The following is a 20,580-nucleotide window of genomic DNA, read 5'->3' on the forward strand; positions in this document are numbered from 1 at the left end:
AACCTTGAATTCAGAGGTTAATTTTTCTGTGATGACACAGCCAATAAATGAAGTAGCCAGGAATTTATCTCAGTCAGTATCCACGACCCACATTACTTTTTGTTGGGGAGATTCTTTTACTTTAGCAATAATTTCAAATTTACATAAAAGTTGCAAGAATAGTACAAGGAACACCTGTTTATCTTTCACCCAAATACTTCTATTGTAAACATTTTACATATTTGTTCTCTCTCTTCCTCTCTCTCTCTCCCTCTCCTTCCTTCTTCCGTCTTTCTTTTTCCTCTTAACACATACACCACACACAGATGCAAATACATATAAGTTTTTTCTAAGCCATTTGAGAGTAAGCTGCAGACATGTCCTTTTTCCCCTAAATAATGTAGTGTACCTTCCTGAGAACAAGGATATCTGCTTGCATGAGCATAGTACAATTATCAAAATCAGGAAATTAACATTAATACAGTACTATTGTGTGTCTCATTTACAGACCTCATTCAAGTGTGACCAATTAACAATGTCATTCATGAGAAATTTTGTAATTTTCTGTCCTATCTATTCCAATATCATGCATTATATTTAGTTATTATTTCACTCTAGTCTTCTCTAGTCTGGAACAAGTCCTCCAGCTTATTATCTTGCATGATCATAACAGCTTTGAAAAGCATGGGTCATTCACTAGACTGTCTCTCAGTTTGGGTTTGCCTGATTTTCTATCCTCATGTTAGATTCAGGTTATAAATTTTTTTTTTTTTGCGAGGAATACCACAAAAGTGATATATATCCTTCTCAGTGCATTATATCAGTTGGCATAAGATATTTATTTATTGTGTAATTGGTGATGTTTACTTCACCACTTGGTTGAGGTTGTATTCACCAGGCTACTCCAATGTAAAGTTAATATTTTCCTGTAGTTCACTTAAATATTTTGTGGGGAGATAGACTATGGGTATATCCTGTTCTATCATCCATTGATGAATTTTGCATTAAATCATTAATATATGATGGTTGAAAACTTACGTGTTTCTAACACCATCATTTTCCCCTGTTTACTAGATGGAGTTAGTCTATAGTAAAGACCTTTTCTCTCACACTCATTTATTAATTAGCAATGTCTCCATTTATATCAGTATGGGCTCATGTATATATATATATATGTATGTGTATATATATATATATATATATATATATATTAACTAATTACCATCATGATTTATTTTGATGTTAAAACTTGCCCAGATTTGGTTAGTGGAATCCCTTTGAATCTTGATTCTGTATCCTTTTGATATGTCCCCATTTTTCTTTGAACACTTTTTTGGTACAGGAAGATGTTTCTGGCTCCTTTTGTACTTTCCCTGTTCTAATCCTGGAATCAACCATTTTCTCAAGGATCCTTTGTTTCTTTTGGTGTAGAATGGTATTGAGTATTGAGTGCTTTTAACCACCATTCTCTACTGGTAGTATGACTTTGCAATCTCCTGTATTTGCCTTAACTTCAGTTACACAAGACGTGGAATTGGCATAAAGGTAGTGTTTTTGTCATAGGTATCTTGTAAGATTTAAATGCAGTACTGAAGTCATTTAGGAATGTGCTTGGCAGAGAAGTATTTTTTTAAAATGGGACAATTTCTGAATGAGTATAACAATGGATTATAACCCAGTGAGTAAAATGAGAATCTGTAAGTCCGTTTGAAATCAAGTGGTAGCGATTTTATCATAATTATCGTTACTATCAAATACCTCTGATTGTCAATAAGACCCACCTCTGGGGAACCTCAGGATTACACCATTAGCCTTTTCAAGTCAAGGCCAGCTCAACAGCATCCCAGAACTTGCAAAATGGAAACATGAAGAATTATTCCAGAAGCAGGCCTCAGGCGACTGACAGGACTTTAATATTAGAAACAAACAACATGAAGTGAAGAGCATCAGCTACTCCTACAACCCCTGCTGCTAGTACCCTGTTCTTCCCTGATAATGGCTCTAACACCACTGTGCTGTAAACAGTTATTTGTCTGCTTCATTCATCAGACTGTGATCTGATAGCTATAACTTGTTTATGAATAAGGCTCAACACCTAAAACTGTGTCTATTGGATAGGAGACATTCAATAAATGTATGCCGAATGAATGAATGAAAGTGTTAAGCAATTCCAAGTATCTCATTAAGATAACTAATGAGAGGAAGAATGAGAGGCTCTAAAAATTAGAGCAGCATCCCCAAAGTCATACAACTACTAAGAGATGGGGAAGAATTACATCCTGGTTTGACTCTAGAAGCCTGAGTCTTGGTTGTATTGGCCTCTTTGGATGATAGGCCTTCCCAGAAAGATTAACTTTTCAAGTTTCCATGTTACCCAGAGTTCAAGTTGGAGTTGGAGCCCCATATGCACCAGACTGCATATCCAAGATTGGTTCAAGGATCAGGTAATTAATCTAACAGATATTTGTGGGTTACTTGCTATAGGCTGTGAGTGCAATAGTCAGATCCCCTACTCTCATCAATATTTCAATCTAATGTGAATAGACAGACAATGCATGAGGGGATGCATAAAATTTAAGATTGCGGAGAAATGAATGCTTGATTAACAAGTGTTGAATCATCCAGCATGTATGTGCACAGAAGAGAGAGTGGATATGGAGGTGAGAGAGAGCTTGTTGGGTTCAGGGAACTTGGTATAGTTCATAATGGCTGGAAGTAGAATGGGATATAGGCTGGGGATTAAGGGAGGGGCGAAATTAGGAAGTAGAATCCACAAGAAATTGAATCACTTAACTTCCCTGAGACTAAATGTTCTTGCCAATAAAAGATGGATTCAAACATCTGAGAAAATGCATGGAAAATGTTATCTAAAAATGTCAATGTTATTGAGTTTAGTTATTGAACCATAATGGCAGTGATAACAGTTGGTATTTTTGAGTGTTGCTGTTCTTTAGGTACTGTGATAGTTGCTTTACATGCTTATTTAATCCTCTATAATGAAGAGTAGTGGGCATATTTATAGAGCAGGTCCTTGAATAACATTGTTTTGTTCAGTGTTATTTTGTTATAATGTTAATGAAATGCCATAGGAACTTAACTCTTGTTTATATCGATTAGCCTATGGTAAATTGGTTTCTTTTTAAAAAACAGATTTTTATTAAAATACAGCTAACATACAGTATTATATTAGTTTCAGGTGTACATCATAGTTATTCAACAGTACCCACCTGGCACTATATATATTATTGATTATATTCCCTATGCTAAAGAAGTGATCACCATGATAAGTCCAGCAACTGTTTGATACCATACCACTCTATCACAATATTATTGACTATATTCCCTGTGTTGTACATTACATCCCCATGAGTTATTTGTTTTATACCTGAAACTTTGAACCTGTTTTCCACTTTATCTTCCTCCCCTTTTTAAATTTTTCAATTACAGTTGACATTCAATATTATATTAGTTTCAGGTGTATAGCATAGCAGTTAGACATTTATATAATTTAAGAAGTGATCCCCCTGACCAGTCTAGTACCCACCTGGCACTATACATAGTTATTACTATATTACTGATTATATTCCCTATGCTTTACTTTACATCCCCATGACTATTTTATGACTATCAATACAAATTTCCTAATCCCTTCACCTTTTTCAGCCTGCTGCCAACCCCCCCCATTTATCACCCTCATGTATCTAGTACACGTCTGACACTATACAGTTATTAGAATATTATTGACTATATTCCTTATGCTATACCCTACATCTAATGATTACTGTGTAACAGCCAATTTGTCCTTCTTAATCCCTTCACCCTTTTCACCCACTTCCAACCCCCTTCCATCTGGTAACCATCAAAATCTTCTCTGTATCTATGAGTTTTTTTCTGTTTCATTTGTTTGTTTATTTTGTTCTTTAGATTCCATTTATAAGTGAAATCATATGACATTTGTCTTTCTCTGTCTGTGTTATTACATTCAGCACAATATCCTCTAGGTCCATCCATGTTGTTGCAGATGGCATGTCTGTTTAATGGCTGAGTAATATTCCATTATATATATGTACTACCTCTTCTTTATTCATACATCTATTCTTGGACACACAGGTTGCATTCATATGTTGGCTGTTGTAAATAATGTTACAGTGAACATATGGGTGCACACATTCCCTTGAAATAGCACTTTGGGTTTCCTCGGATAAATACCCAGAAGTAGGATTAGTAGGTCCTTCTTTGTCTCTTGTTATAGTCTTTGTTTTAAAGTCTAAAAATTGTTGCTAACACCAATGTCAATGAGCTTTTTTCCCTTTGTTTCTTCTAGGAGTTTTATGGTTTCATGTCTTACATTTAAATCTTTAACCCATTTTGAGTTAATTTTTGTGAGTGGTGTACGATATGAATCTAGTTTCATTCTTTTGCATGTGACTGTACAGTTTCCCCATAAGCATTTATTGAAGAGACTATTCTTTCCCCATTGTTTGTTCTTGGTACCTTTATCAAAGAGTAGTTGACCATATATGTGTTTGTTTATTTCTGGGATCTATTCTATTCTATTTATCTATATGTCTGTTTTTTATGCCAGTACTGTTTTGATTACTATAGCTTTGTGATACTGTTTAAAATAAGGAAGTGTGATGCCTCCAGCTTTGTTGTTTCTCAAAATTGATTTGGATATTCAGGGTCTTTTGTGGTTTCTATGACTTTTAGGACTGTTTTTTCTATTTCTGTGAAAAATGCCATTGGAATTTTGATACTGATTGCATTGAATCTATAGATCACTTCCAAAAAACTGTTAGAACTAATAGACAAATTTAGTAAAGTTGCAGGATAAAAAATCAACATATAAAATTAGTTGTATTTCTATAGACTAACAACAAAATAACTGAAAGAGAAATGAAGACAATTCCATTTGCGATAGCATCAAAAACAATAAAATACCTAGGAACAATGTTAACCAAGGAGAAGAAAGACCCATACACTGAAAACTATAACATATTGATGAAAGAAATTGAAGAAGTCCCAAATAAGTGGAAAGATATCTCATGTGCTTGGATTGGAAGAATTAGTATTATGAAAATGTCCAGAGGTTGGAAGGTTAGCTCCGTTCTTGGCTCTGCCAATACAACTGAGTGGAGAATTGGCACACTGCCACCTGCTTCTGTGGGCTGAAGGTGTGATGGAATAGAAGATTAGTTCCTTACTCAGCCTGAAACCACAAGGGAGGTGGTGAGTTGGTGGGGTAAATTTCTCTTTTGGTATTTGTCTGTAATGGGGTGGGAATTGCCAAAAAGTTTGTATTTTTAGGCCATCCTTTTCCCAGCCCTTTGACTAAGGGAAACAGGCCTTCCTTGGAGCTTTGTGGCTGTTTGCAGTTCTGCATTGGAAACTTCTACAGCACTCTGTCCTGGATATATGTAAAGCAATAAGGAAACTCAGGGAATTCATTTCTGTGTTGTTCTTCAGCTTCTAAAGTCCCTATGCTGTCTACTTTTCCCCACTTTTCTGAGTATTTCAGTGTCTGCTTGTTGTGTTATGTCCAGGGTTTTTAGTTGTATCGTTTTTCCCTGAAAATAAGAGCTAACTGGAAAATAAGCCCTGCCATGATTTTTCAGGATGACATCCCCTGAACATAAGCCCTAATGCATCTTTTGGAGCAAACATTAATATAAGACCCGGTTTTATTTTGGGGGAAACATGGTAAGAGGGAGGACCTAGGAATAAAAGGGCTACTCTGTCTTGGCCAGATTCAATTTATATAACTTTTAGAAACAGGGAAATCTACTGTGTGGTTTGGGAACTCAAAACCACATTCCCCATTGAGGGAATAGGGACTGCAAATGGGCATGAGGAGGTGGTTTGGAGTAGTAGCAAAATACTCTTTCTTGATTTGAACAATAATTATACATGTGTTCAATTTGTGTGAATTTATTGAACTGTATGAGTATTCTTATGACATGTAGACTTTTTCACATAGATGCTATGTTTCAGTGAAATGTTTTAACAATGATGATGTGGGTATATTATTTGAAATGAAATTATATGTACCGCCTAATGTCAAACAAAAATAGATTGCAAAGTATATGGTATTTCTACACATTTTTGTAAAGATATTTGTGATCGTGTGTGTGTGTGTGTTTGTGTGTGTGATATACAGAGAAAAGTATGGAAGACTACACTACAAAACATTGACAGCGGTCATCTCTGACTACTGGCACTTTTCTGTTCTTTCAAATATATTTTGTTATGTTCTGAATTCCTTATCATATGCAGGAGATACTTATTTTTTATTTATCTTATTTCTAATTAAGATAAATATGATCAAATTTATAAGAGCTAACAGTGTTTTTACCACAGTGGCTGGAACATTGTGTGTATTCAATAAAGATTTTTTGGATGAATGAATTCATGCATTACTCATAATTAAAAGCATATATCATATATTTTATTTCAGAAATAAAAAAGACAGTGTCTTCATTCTGAAAAAGGTTGCTGTCTAGAAATATTCAACTTCTTTAGTTGTTTTTAATGCAAATTTAGCCTATTATAGCTGAATAAAAATCTAATGTGATATAAAAAAATTTCCCCAGGAATTTAAAAAATTTTGGCAAAATGCACATAACACAAAATTTACTTTTTTTTTTTTTTTTTTTACAATCAATGAATCCACATTGATACACCATTGTCACCCAAAGTGCATAATTTACATTAGCATTCACTCTTGGTGTTGTATGTTCTATGGGTTTTGACAAATGTGTAATGACATTTATCCATCATTGTAGTATAATATAAAATAATTTCACTGCCCTAAAAATGCTCTGTGCTTTGCCTAATTACCCCTCCTCCCCCTCAACCCATGGTAACTACTGATACTTTCACTGACTTCATAGTTCTGCCTTTTTAGAATGTTGTCATGTAGTTGAAATCATGCAGTATGTAGCCTTTTCAGTTTGGCTTATTTAATGAAGTAATATGCATTTAAAGTTTCTCCATGTCTTTCCTTGGCTTGATAGTTCATTTCATCTTAGTATTGAATAATATTCCATTGTCTGGATGTACCACATTTCATTTATTCAATTACCTACTGAAGGATAACTTGACTGATTCCAAGTTTTGGAAATTGCAATTTAAGCTGCTATAAACATCCATGTGCATATTGTTGAGTGGGTGTAAGTTTTGAATTCATTTGGGTAAATACCAAGGAGCATGACTGCTGGATAATATGGTAATAGTATGTTTAGTTTTGTAAGAAACTGCCAAACTGTCTTCCAAACTGGCTGAACCATTTTGCATTCCTACCTATAATGAATGAGAGTTCTTTGCTCCACAGCTTCACCAGCATTTGGCATAGTCAGTATTTTGAATTTGGCCATTCTAATAGGTGTGGCCATTCTAATAGATATTGATGTTGAACATATTTTCACATGCTTGTTTGCTATCTGTATATCTTCTTTGGGGAGGTGTTTGTTTATATCATTTGCTTTTTTTAAATTGGGCTTTTTTATTACTCTTTATTTAAAAACATAAGCAGATGCAACTTGGTTGTTTATATTTTCTGGTAGTCATTCAGTCTCAAAATAAACATTGGAAGCATAAGATCAGCAACAGTTTAATGAAACCATAGCATTTACAGGATTCTCAAATGGGCATAATATAAAACCTGTCACAAAAATTAGTAAATGATGTAAAGTAGAACACATTTTAATATTGATACAATGACAATAGCAACTTTACAAATGTTTATAGGATTTCTATACCATTTTTTATATATTTTTTAAGATTTTCATTAAAAGTATAGCTAACATACAATAGTATATGAGTTTCAGGGGTACACCATAGTTGTTCAATATTTATATACTTAAAGCAGTGATCACCATGATGAGTCCAGCAACCATCTGATACCATACTATGCTATTACAATATTATTAATTATATTCCCCATGCTCTATGTTACAACTCCATAACTTATTTGTTTTATACCTGGAAATTTAGACCACTTATTGCCCTTCACCTTCCCCCTTTTTAATTTTTTAATTACAGTTGACATTCAACATTATTTTATATTAATCTCAGGGGTACAGCATAGTGGTTAGACATTTATATAATTGAAGAAGCAATCCTTCTAACTAGTCTAGTACCTACCTGGCACTACACATAGTTTTTACCATATCATTGACTATATGCCCTATGTTTTACTTTACATCCCTGTGACTATTTTGTAACTACCAATTTCTACTTCTTAATCTCTTCACCTTTTTCACCCCATCCCCAAAGTCCTCCCATCGATCACCCTAACAAATCTAGTACCCATCTGACACTATGCATAGTTATTACAACATTATTGACTATAATCCTGATGCTATAGCCTACATCTCTGTGACTACTTTATAACAACCAATTTGTACTTCTTAATCCCTTCCCCTTTTTTCACCCACAATCCCAATCCCCCTCCCATCTGGCAACCATCAAAATGTTCTCTGTATCTATGAGTTTGTTTCTGACTTGTTCGTTTGTTCGTTTTGTTCTTTAGATTCCACATATAAGCAAAATCACATTGCATCTGTCTTTCTCTCTCTGAGATACTTCACTCAGCATAATACTCTCCAGGTCCATCCATGCCACTACAGATGGAAAGAACCTATTCCCTTCCATGGCTGAGCAATATTCCATTGTATATATGTACCAGCTCTTCTTTATCCATCCTTCCATCGATGAACACTCAGGCTGCCTCCACATCTTCGTGATTGTAAACGATGCTGCAATGAACATATGGATGCATTTATCCCCTCAAAGTACCATTTTGTGTTTCTTCGAATAAATACCCTGAAGTGGGATTACTGGGTCCTTCATTGTCTCTTGTTATAGACTTTGTTTTAAAGTCTATCTTGTCCGGTATAAATTTTGATACTTCAACTTTGTTTTTTCATTTCAATTTTCATGAAATATCTTTTCCCATCTCTTTACATTCCATTTGTGTGTGTGTCTGTCAATCTGAAGTGATTCTCTTGTAGGCAGCATGTGTAACGGTTTTGTTTTCTTATCCATTCAGCCCTATAACTTTTGATTGGAGCATTTAATCCATTTATATTGAAAGTAATTGATAGATATATATCTATTGCCATTTTATTATTCATTATTTTGATTCCCTTTCCCCCCACCCCCCCGTCTTAAAGAAGTTACTCTAACATTCCTTGTAATACTGGTTTGGTGGTGATGAACTTCTTTAAATTTTTCTTGTTGGGAAGCTCTTTATCTGTCCTTCGATTTTAAGTGATAGCCTTGGTTCTTGCTTTTCATCACATTGAATATTTCGTGCAGTCCCTTCAGGCTGCAAAGTTTCTGCTGAGAAATCAGATGATTAGCTGACAGTCTTATAGGAGCTCCCTTATAAGTTACTACTGTGTTTCCCCGAAAATAAGACCAGGTCTTATATTAATTTTTGCTCCAAAAGAGGCATTATGGCTAATGTGCAGCGGATGTCATCCTGAAGAATCATGCTAGGGCTTATTTTCCGGTTAGGTCTTATTTTTGGGGAAACACAGTAGTTGCCTGTCTCTTGCTGCTTTTAGGATTCTCTCTTTGTCTTTAAGCTTTATCATTTTAATTTTAATGTGTCTTGGTATGGGCCTGTTTGGGTTCATCTTTTTGGGACTATCTGTACTTCCTGGGCTTGTATGTCTATTTCCTTCTCCAGGTTAGGAAAGTTTTCAGTCATTAATTCTTCAAATAGGTTCTCAATCCCTTGCTTTCTCTTTTCTCCTTCTGGTATCCCTATGATGCGAATGTTGTTATGCTTGATGTTGTCCCAGAGGTCTCTTAAAGTATCCTCATTTTTTTTTGGATTCTTTTTTTCTTTTTGCTGTTCCAATTGGGTGTTTTCTGCTACCTTGTCTTTCTAATCACTGATTCGATCCTCTGCTTCATCTAGTCTGCTGGTGATTCCTTCTAGTGCATTCTTCATTTCAGTTATTATATTCTTCACTTCTGACGGGTTCTTTTTTATGTTTTTTTATGTCCCTTTTTATACTTGCTATCTTTCTGTTGAAGTTTTCACTAAGTTTCTTGAACATTCTTTTAACTATTGTTTTGAACTCTGTCACCGGTAGGTTGCTTGCCTCCATTTTGTTTAGGTCTTTTTCTGGAGTTTTTTCCTGTCCTTTTATTTGAGACATATTTCTTTGTTTCTTCATTTTGGCTGCCTCTCTGATTTTGTTTCTATGTGTTAGTTAGATCTGCTGTGTCTCACAGTCTTGGCCAGGTGGCCTTATGTAGAATGTTTCCTGTGGGGCCCTGGCACAGTCACCCTGGTCACCTGCTCTGGGTGCTCTAGGAGTGTCCGTTGTGTGGGTTGTGTATGCCTTCCTGTTATAGTTGAACCTTGATTGCTATTGGCATGTCAGTGGGTGGGACTGACCCCTAGGCTGACTGGCTGTGGGGTTTGGCCACATCTGCAGCTTACAGGCTGCTATTCAGGGGGCTTACCCCACTGAGTGGGATTTGTCCCAGCTGGCTCTAGTGCCTGTTGAAACAGCCCTTTGTGTGCACTGCTTGTGATGCTAATTGGGTGGTGTTCTGCTGTTTCTGAAGCCAATCTCCAACTATGTTGGTTCTGGGGCCTCTTGAGAGGGGCTCTGATGCAGCCCCAGATCAGCCACTACCTGTGACTGGGCAGGACTACCTGGTAGGAGCCAGAAAGCAATCTGCGGGTTTTTGCTGCCTGTGCTAAACCTGGAGGTGTGTGGGAGAGGCCATGCTGTGAACCGAGGACAGCTGCCATCAGTACCAGGCCTGGGGTAGCTCTGTAAAAAGCCAGGACATCCTGAGGCCTGCTGCCACCTGCTGGATCCCTTAAAGTTCAGTTGCTGGTAGAGCCTCATGTGGTATGCAAGTTGTATGAGGCAGGGTCTCAGAGAGTCACTACAGTGGGAACAGTTGTGGTCACCAGGTTAATGTAGATGCTGGTTTGGTGCCAGTGCTGAGCCTGGAGCAACTCAGCAAAAGTCACAGGGCACACCAAAGCCAGGTGTTGCTCACCTTGGGCTGTGGACTCTGATAGTTTTCCAAGAAAGTGTGCAATGCAGGTGGATCTGACTGCTCACAGCAAAAGTGCCTCTGGTGTTGGGAGACTTCAGTGGGGCTGGGTCCCAATGAGTCAACAGGGTGGAGCCCCAGAGCTCACCAGACCAATCAGATTCAGATTTGGCTATAAGTGTAAGGGGAGGGCTCAACATATTAAAGATGGTCGCTGCCTGCTGGCTGTACAGGCAGAGGAAACCTGACAGGGAAAATGAGACTGTCCTCCAGCCCTAGCCTCAAAGCCACACACCTCAGTCTACTCAGTCTACTCCCTACATGCCTCTGACACACCACCTGAGTCACTGTTCCTCCACAGGAGCCCAACGTGAGTACCTGCGAGTGAGTGAGTCTGTGCTTGGGCCTTTTAAGAGGATGTCTGAGTTTTCTGCAGCTTTCTGTCCCACCTGGATGGTTGGAATGCCTCACTGTTTTTCACAGCCTGATGTTGTGTGTGCTCCTCTTCCTGGTACCAGTATTCTGGACTGGGGCGCCTGGAATGGGGCTGGGGTCCTTCTCTCCTCCAGGGTGAACCTCCTTGGCCAAGGTATCCCTCCCAATATTTATCTGCCACATGGAGGTTTTGGACCAGCCTGTTTTGCAACTCTGCTCCTCCCATCAATCAGTCTTGATGTGGCTTCTTTGTTATATCCTTAGGTATAAAACTTGTGTTCAGCCAGACTTCAGATGGTTCTCCAGGTTGATTGCTCTATAATTTAGTTGTAATTTTAATGTGTTCACAGAAGAAAGCAGGCAGAGTGTTTATCTACTCTGCCATCTTGGGTCTTCCTATACCATTTTTTGATGAACCTTTATTCCACAAGAATGATCAAATCATCAAATCATTTAAACTGATACAGTACACAGTGGTTTATTAATATTAGAAATATTATAAGTTCCCCCATAAAATATTCTGTTACAAATACTCAACTGCTTTAGTCTCAGTGATCATGCCCTTTATTCACACATAATATAAATGTAGCTAGCAGGTTCGAAAAAGAAAAACTTACTAGAAGCACATATGTTTCTTAACTTCATTATGTGTTTAATTTTCATCCATAAATGTTCTATAAACATAGATGTGGGTCTCATAAAAATAAAACAGCATCCCCAGGTCTTCTTTCAAGTCTGGTGATTTTTACAACACTATTGGGCATCTCAAAGCAATATTTATCTGTGGAAATATAGGCATTTCTGGAAAATTGCTAAAATCTCTCTTTAGCTTAGCTAACCAAGTGATATTGCAAAGATATCATCTATGTGGCTGCTTCCTCTCAGGCTAAAAAGTACAGTGAAGATCTGAAGCCCCTTGTTCCCTATTCACAAAACACTGCTATCCTTATTCCTGGAACTGCAGTGGAGGTTACCAGCATCAAAGCTAGTCCTGTGCCTTCAGTCACACTCACCCTAATGAGAGTTTACCTTCCTTCAGGATACATAGCAACATTAATGATGGATAGTGGCTGAAGCTATAATAGTGTCTACTGCTAAGTAGACATATCTGACAAACTAGGGACTTCCCGATATACTTGGCAACTTTGTAGGGGAATGACTGATAGGGTTGCGAAATAAAATATAGGATGCTTAGTTAAATTTGAATTCCAGGTAAACAATGAATAATTTTTATTATAAATATGTGCCATGCAATATTTGACACATATATATACTAAAAAAATCATTCATCATTTAATGGGACATATTTTTACTTAAAAGTTATTTGTTGTTTATCTGAAATTCAAATTTGACTGGGTATCATGTATTTATATTTTCTAAATCTGGCAACCCTGGACTGGCAGGAAAGAAGAAAAATCCGGTTAGGTGTGCATTATTACTATTATTGAAGCAACACGTTGTGGAGGAGAGGGAATCTGGTTCTACAGTGAACCTGCTATGGACCTCAGAATCCTTGGCAGGGCACTGAGGAAAATATAAGGTTCATGTTGAAGTCTTCATGAAATGTATATTTAGCTGCATGTATATGGACAACAGACACCAAAATAACAAATGTTTCAGATTTCAGTGAGCCATATATAACTACCTACCCAAGACACTAGAAATGATTCATTCTAATTTTTAAGGGAACATTGGATATTTTACTTCTAATCCTTTTGAAAAATAGTTGGGTTTGGATAGAGAATGGTCTTACCTCTTAATTGTTTATAGTAAACAGAAATCAAATGTAGAGGGTCTTTTTTTATTGATCAAGTTTGTAGCACTTAATGAATGCATGAGCTTTCCAGGTTGAAATACTTTTCAATTATCTGAGAATACTCAAGATGAATGGGAACTAGGTTATTATCTTAGTGACATAACTGCACCTACAGAGTAGAAATTGGAATTATCTAGTTAAATTTGAACAACATTGTCACCCTAAATTGGGTAATTCCAGGATAAACATAACTTTGTTTCGTTCTCTTAATTGATTATGCAAATTAGAAAATATCCAAATACCCACCTTACACCAGAGTCTTTATGGGCCCCTTTAATTTAATTAATACTTTAGTTATTCAAATTAAATTACATATTAGTATAATTATTTATACATACCATACTATATTAAAAATAAAGGATTGGGGTGATTTTATATGTATATTTTATGGTCCGTCACATGGAGTCAGGCAGAGTTGGCCAAATTTTGTTCATCAAAGCTGCTTTTAGAAAGTGGCGGAATTTGAGGTTGGGTTTCCAGAGTGAGCCAGCTGAAAATTTCACCTCAAGGCCTGGGGCATTACTGGGGTCAGTCCCGTTCCTGTTTCCATATATTTTCATTTATTTATTTATTGGAGTGACAATTGTTAGTAAAATTACATAGATTTCAGGTGTACAATTCTGTATTACATCATCTATAAATCCCATTGTGTGTTCACCACCCAGAGTCATTATAGATTTCACGTGTACAATTCAGTATTTCATCATCTATAAATCCCATTCTATGTTCACCACCCAGAGTCAGTTCTCCTTCCATCACCATATATTTGATACCCCTTACCCTCATCTCCCACCCCCGACCCAACTTACCCTCTGATAACCACTAAACTACTGTCTGTGTCTATGAGTTTTTGTTTCTCATTTGTTTGTCTTGTTCTTTTGTTGTTTTAGGTTTATATACCACATATCAGTGAAATCATACGGTTCTCTGCTTTTTCTGTCTGACTTATTTCGCTTAGCATTATACTCACAAGATCAATCCATGTTGTCACAAATGTTCCTATATCATTTCTTACCGCCGAATAGTATTCCATTGTGTATATATACCACAACTTCTTTATCCATTCATCTATCGAAGGACATTTTGGTTGTTTCCATGTCTTGGCCACCGTAAACAAAGCTGCAATGAACATTGGAGCACACGTGTCTTTATGTATAAATGTTTTCAGATTTTTTTTGGTAGATACCCAGGAGAGGGATTGCTGGGTCATATGGTAATTCTATTCGTAATTTTCTGAGGAACCTCCACACTGCCTTCCATAACGGCTGCACCAGTCTGCATTCCCAACAACAGTGTATGTAGTGTTTTTCTCCACAGCCTCTCCAACACTTGTTACTATTTGTCTTGTTGATGGTAGCCATTCTGACTGGGGTGAGGTGATATCTCATTGTGGTTTTTATTTGCATTTCTCTGATGATTAGTGATGTTGAGCATTTTTTCATATGTCTATTTGCCATTTGTATGTCCTCTTTGGAGAAATGTCTCTTCAGGTCCACTGCCCATTTTTCAATTGGGTTGTTTGTTTTTTTGTTGGGAGTTGCATGAGTTCCTTGTATATTTTGGATATTAGCCCCTTATCGGAGGCACTGTTTGGAAAAATCTTCTCCCATTAAGTTGGTTGCCTCTTTATTTTGTCGACGGTTTCTTTTGCTGTGCAGAAGCTTTTAGTTTGATATAGTCCCATTCATTTATTTTAGCTATTACTTCTATTGCCTTTGGAGTCAAATACATAAAATGCTCTTTGAACCCAAGGTCCATAAGTATAGTACCTATTTTTTCTTCTATGCAGTTTATTGTGTCAGGTCTTATGCGTAAGTCTTTGATCCATTTTGAATTAATTCTGGTACGTGGTGACAGACAGCAGTCCAGTTTCATTCTTTTGCACGTTGGCTTTCCAATTCTCCCAGCACCATTTATTGAAGAGGCTGTCTTTCCTCCGCTGTATGTTTTTAGCTTCTTTGTTAAAAATTATCTGTCCATATTTATGTGGTTTTATTTCTGGGTTCTCAATTCTATTCCATTGGTCTATGTGTCTGTTTTTCTGCCAATACCATGCTGTTTTGATTATTGTAGCCCTGTAGTACAATCTGAAGTCAGGGAGTGTGATACCTCCAGTATTGTTCTTTTTTCTTAAGATTGCTTTGGCTATTCGGGGCCTTTTGTGGTTCCAAACAAATCTGATGATTTTTTGTTCTATTTCTTTAAAAAATGCCATTGGGATTTTGATGGACATTGCATTAAATCTGTATATTGCTTTGGGTAATATGGCCATTTTAACTATGTTGATTCTTCCAATCCATGAGCATGGAATATCTTTCCATTTCTTTGTGTCTTCTTCAATTTCTTTGAAAAATGTCTTATAGTTTTCAGCATATAGGTCCTTCACATCCTTGGTTAAGTTTATTCCTAGGTATTTTACTCTTTTTGCTGCAATTGCAAAAGGAATTGTTTTTGTGTTTCTTTTTCTGAGATTTCATTGTTAGTATATAGGAATGCAATGGACTTTTGTACGTTGATTTTGTAGCCGGCAACTTTACTGTGCTCGTTGATTGATTATAATAGCTTTTTGGTGGACTCTAGTGTTTTCTATATATAGCATCATGTCAGCTGCAAAGAGTGATAATTTAACTTGTTCATTCCCAATGTGGATGCCTTTTATTTCTTTCTCTTGCCTGATTGCTCTCGCAAGGACTTCCAACACTATGTTGAAAAGCAGAGGTGATAGGGAACAGCCCTGTCGTGTTCCTGAATGTAGAGCAAAGGGCTTCAGTTTTTCACCATTAATTATGAGATTAGCTGAGGGCTTGTCATATATGGCCTTTATTAGGTTAAGGTATTTTCCTTCTACACCTATTTTATTAAATGTTTTAATCATAAATGGATGTTGTATCTTGTCAAATACTTTTTCTGCATCAATTGATATAATCATATGACTTTTGTCCTTTGTTTTGTTTATGTGATATATCACCTTGATAGATTTGTGGATGTTGAACCATCCTTGTGCCCCAGGGTTGAACGCCACTTGGTCGTGATAAATGATCTTTTTAATGCATTGTTGTATTCGATTTGCTAGAATTTTGTTTAGGATTTTTGTTCCGTATTCATCAGACATATTGGTCTGTAGTTTTCTTTTTTTGTGTTGTCCTTACCAGGTTTTGGTGTCAGGGTAATGTTGGCCTCATAAAATGAGTTAGGGGGTACTGTCTTCTTCAATTTTTTGGAAGAGTTTGAGCAGGATTGGTATTAGATCCTCTTTGAAGGTTTGGTAGAATTCACTAGTGAAACCATCTGGTTCCGGCCTTTTGCTTTTGGGAAGGTTTTGGATGACTGATTCAATTTCATTACTGGTGATGGCTCTGTTTAGATTTTCCATTTCTTTTTTTTTTTATTTTTTTTTTTTATTTTATTTTTTAATTTATTGGGGTGATAATTGTTAGTAGAATTACATAGAGATTTTCCATTTCTTCATGGTTCAGCCTTGGAAGGCTATCTGTTTCGAAGAACTGTCCATTTCTTCTAGATTATTGAATTTGGTGGCATATAGTCCTTCATAGTATTGTTGGATGATCCTTTGTATTTCTGTGGCATCCATGATGACTTCCCCTTTTTCATTTCTGATTTTGTTTATTAGTGTCTTCTCTCTTTTTATCTTAGTGAGTCTAGCCAAGGGTTTGTCAATTTTGTTTATCTTTTCAAAGAACTAGCTCTTTGTCACATTAATTTTTTCTATTGTCTTTTTGTTCTCTATTTCATTTAGTTCTGCTCTGATTTTTGTTATTTCCATTCACCTGCTGACCTTGGGTTTCACTTGTTCTTCTTTTTTTAGTTCTTCAAGGTGTAACATGAGGTTGTTTATTTGGGATTTTTCTTGTTTCTTGAGATAGGCCTGTAATGATATAAATTTCCGTTTTAAAACTGCTTTTGCTGCATCCCAAAAATTTTGGTAGGATGTATTTTCATTGTCATTTGTTTCTATGTATCTTTTGATCTCTCCTCTAATTTCTTCTTTGACCCAGTCGTTCTTTAAAAGTATGTTGTTTAATCTCCATGTATTTGTTTTTTTTCCTGCTTTCTTTTTGCAGTTGATATCCAATTTCAAAGCCTTGTGATTAGAGAATATGCTTGGTATGATTTCAATCTTCTTAAATTTGCTGAGGCTGATTTTATGTCCCAATATATGGTCTATCCTTGAGAATGTTCCATGTACACTAGCAAAAATGTGTAGTCTGATGTGTTAGGATGAAGTGCTCTATATATGTCAATTATGTCCATTTCATCTAATGTGTCATTTAGGGTTGCTATTTCGTTATTTATTTTCTGTTTGGATGATCTATCCATAGCTGTCAGTGATGTATTTAGGTCCCATAGTATAATTGTGTTTTAGTCAATTTCTTCCTTTAGTTCTGTTAGTAGTTGCTTGTTATATTTCGGTGCTCCCTGATTGGGGGCATAAATATTGATGACTGTTATGTCTTCTTGTTGTATAGTCCCCTTTACCCTTATGAAATGTCCATGTTCGTCTCTTGTTATCTTTCTCACCTTGAAGTCTGTTTCATCTGATATTAGTATGGATACCCCTGGTTTTCTCTGGGTATCATTTGATTGGAGTGTCAATTTGCATCCTTTCACTTTGAGTCTATGCTTGTCCTTGTACCTGAGATGTGTCTCTTGGAGACAGCATATGGTTGGGTTTGGTTTTTTGATCCAATCTGTTACTCTGTGCCTTTTTATTGGTGAGTTCAATCCATTTACATTTAAGGTGATTATTGATATGTGAGGATTTCCTGTCATTCTATCTTTAGTTTTCTGGTAAGGCTGTGTCTCCGTTGTTTCTTTGCCTTTTTGTTGTTGTCTATTTTTTCTGTATGGTGGTATTCTATGATGTTTCCCTCTGTTTCTTCTTTTATTACAGTATATATTTCAGTTTTGGATATTTCTTGAGTGTTTACCCTTAAGTTTATGTAAAAGAAAGTTTGATATTTAGAGTATTCCATTTTCTTTAGCACGCTTCTTTTCTCCATTCCCATATTCCGGTTCAGGTCTTTACTCTCCCCCTTTTTATGTTTTGGTTGCCACAAATTGTCCCTGTTGATGTTGGTGGAATAGCCTCCTTTAGCATTTCTTGTAGTGCAGGTCGTGTATTAGAAAATTCCCTCAGGAAAGGTCTTTATTCCTCCTTCATATCTAAAGGATGTCTTTGCTGGATATATTATTCTTGGCTCATAATTTCTGTTTTTCAATAGTTTCAATATTTGATTCTACTCCGTCTTGGCGTGTAGAGTTTCTGCTGAAATATCTGATGATAATCTAATGGGATTTCCTTTGTAGCTTACAGTCTTCTTTTCCCTGGCTGCCTTGAGGTTTCTTTCTTTGTCGTTGATTTTTGACAGCTTCAATACAGTGTGCCTTGGAGAAGTCCTGCTGGGGTTGAGGTAATTAGGTGTTCTATTTTCTTCTTGGATTCGAGGATCCAATTCTTTCCAGAAGCTTGGGAAGTTCTCATCGAGTATTTGAATATACTCTCTATTCCCTTCTCTCTTTCTTCTCCTTCCTGTATCCCCATTATTCTTATGGTGCTCTTTTTGATGGAGTCAGAATATTCTTGTAGAGTTCTTTCATTTCTTTTAAGTCTCATGTCTCTTGTCTCTTTCTTCTTCCATCCATGTCATTTCTAGATTTCTATCTTCGATGTCACTGATTCTTTCCTCCATCGGGTCAACTCTACTACCTAATCTGGCTATTTCATTCTTCATTTCTTTCTTTTTTGTTGTTGTTGTTATTGATATTTTATTATTCATGTTTTTTTAATTAGTTTCAGGTGCACAAGACAAAGTAATACTTAGACATTTATCATTTATATCTATCACACTGTGGACCCCCCTCCCCCCATCTACTAACTCTCTGACATCGCACCGAGCCATCACATTTCCACTGACTCCACTCCCAGTGCTGTACTCCGCATCTTGTAAGTGTATACATACATATATACATATATATACATATATATATATGTATATATATATAATATTATAGTTGGCATTATTATTGTTCAGCTTCAGGTGTACAGTGCAGTGATCAGGCATCTACATCTTCCCTGAGATGGTCTCCCAAATGGGACACGTGTCCATCGGATACCCTACAAAATCTTTACAACATTATTGATTACGTTCCCCAGATTAATTTCCAAAACACCTTGGCCATCTTGTGGTTACTGATTGTTTTCTAATCCTCTCAGTTTCCCCCTTACCCCCACCCCCCCACCCATCTATCAACCCTCAGTTTTTCCTCTTTGTCTCCGGAACTGTTTCTGATTAGTTCATTCACTTATTCTTTTCTTTAGATTCCGCATATAAGTGAGATCATATAGTACTTGTCTTTCTCTGTGTGACTTGTTTCACTTAACATAATGTTCTCTAGGTCCATCCATGTTGTTGCAAATGGTAAGATTTCTTTCTTCTTTATGGCTGCATAGTACTCCATTGTATAAATGTACCACATTTTCTTAATCCAGTCATCTACCAATGGGCATTTCGGTTGTTTCCATGTCTTGGCTATTGTGTATAGTGCTGCAATAAACATAGGAGTGCATAAACATTTTTGAATTGGAGTTTTGGATTTCTCCGGATACATACCTAGGAGTGGAATTACTGGATCATAGGGTAGTTCCATTTTCAGATTTTTGAGATACCTCCGTACTGTTTTCCATAGTGCCTTCACCAATCTGCAATCCCACCAACAGTGCACAAGGGTTCCCTTTTCTCCACATCCGCGCCAGCACTTGTTGTTTGTTGATTTATTGATGATACTCATTTTGACTGGGGTGAGGTGATATCTCATTGTGGTTTTTATTTGCATTTCTCTGATGGTTAGTGAGGTTGAGCATTTCTTCATATGTCTGTTTGCCATCTGTATGTCCTTTTTAGTAAAATGTCTCTTCAAGTCCTCTACCCATTTTTTAATTGGGTCGTTTGTTTTTTTGTAGTTGAGTTGAGTGAAATTTTTATAGATTTATGATATTAATGCCTTATCAGATATATCATTGGCAAATATCTTTTCCCATTCAGTAGGATCCCTTTTTGTTTTATTGATGGTTTCCTTTGCTGTGAAAAAACTTTTTAGTTTGATGTAATCCCACATGTTTATTTTTTCTCTTACTACCCTCACGCGAGGGGATATATCAGTAAAAATCTTACTCCGGGTAATGTCTGTGAAGTTTCTTCCTATATTTTCTTCTAGGTATTTTATGGTTTCAGATCTTACATTTAAGTCTTTAAGCCATTTTGAATTTATTTTTGTATGTGGTGTAAGGAGGTGGTCCA

Source organism: Rhinolophus ferrumequinum, chromosome X (assembly GCF_004115265.2).
Source record: "Rhinolophus ferrumequinum isolate MPI-CBG mRhiFer1 chromosome X, mRhiFer1_v1.p, whole genome shotgun sequence".
Lineage (NCBI taxonomy): Eukaryota > Metazoa > Chordata > Mammalia > Chiroptera > Rhinolophidae > Rhinolophus > Rhinolophus ferrumequinum.